Source organism: Penaeus monodon, chromosome 28 (genome assembly GCF_015228065.2).
Source record: "Penaeus monodon isolate SGIC_2016 chromosome 28, NSTDA_Pmon_1, whole genome shotgun sequence".
Lineage (NCBI taxonomy): Eukaryota > Metazoa > Arthropoda > Malacostraca > Decapoda > Penaeidae > Penaeus > Penaeus monodon.
Window position 1 is genome coordinate 39,923,894 of NC_051413.1, and position 767 is coordinate 39,924,660.

Genomic DNA, 767 nt, shown 5'->3' on the forward strand with positions numbered 1-767 from the left:
TCACGGGGGCGGCTTTGCGACCGGATTCTCGAACGGCGGAGGTAAGCACCGCGGTTCTGTCCATCTTGAATGAGTATGAGCCACACACACAAACGAACGATTTGCAGCCTCGACATTACATTTTGCAACGTATAAGACGCACTGTTTTCAAAACTACCATATGGTTAGTGTCAGCTTTGTATCAAAAGGTCACTCTTGTTTATCAGTTCGGGCAGCTATACACTAAGGTACTGTATATGCCATGAACAATTCTGTTGGAAAAAGGGGAAATTTTAATCGGTAAAAAAAAAATATTCTGCACATACCAGTGGCAATTCTCCACACTACCAGCAGTGTTCGGGAAAAAAAATTACTTTTTACTATTGGGCCCAAAAAGGCTCCGTATATACACTACTCCAAGAGGTGCGCCCAAAACCCATTGTAAAATGTGTCATAAAAAAAAATGCTTGCGGACATGCTACAAGCACATTAAAAAACAAGTGGGACGGCCTCCGGTGGAGGATGGGTCATTGGTAAAAAAGTCATTTTTTTTGTTTTCAGTGTTTGTAGCGCGTATGCGTTATGGTCCCTGTCATTTTGTATTGTAGTGTGAACGCACCTTAAGAAAACATACCTCCTGGTTCACTTAACCCGGGGCCCTGCAAAGTAGGAAAAACATTCGCCGGAGTTTAAAAACGTTTCATTCACTGTCCGCAATCTAAACAAACGACGAAGTATCTGCCTCTTCAGTGGGGACTGGTTTAGTCTGGCGATGGCACTTGTGTCCC

General features: G+C 43.5%; 1 long non-coding RNA gene across 1 annotated transcript in view; it reads left to right on the forward strand.

Moving 5' to 3' along the window:
- Positions 1-767, forward strand: part of LOC119591013 — a 3,970-nt gene continuing 3,203 nt past the window's right edge. The window contains exon 1 of the long non-coding RNA XR_005230311.1: positions 1-41. This is a non-coding gene — a long non-coding RNA (uncharacterized LOC119591013). The remainder of the gene's footprint in view (positions 42-767) is intronic.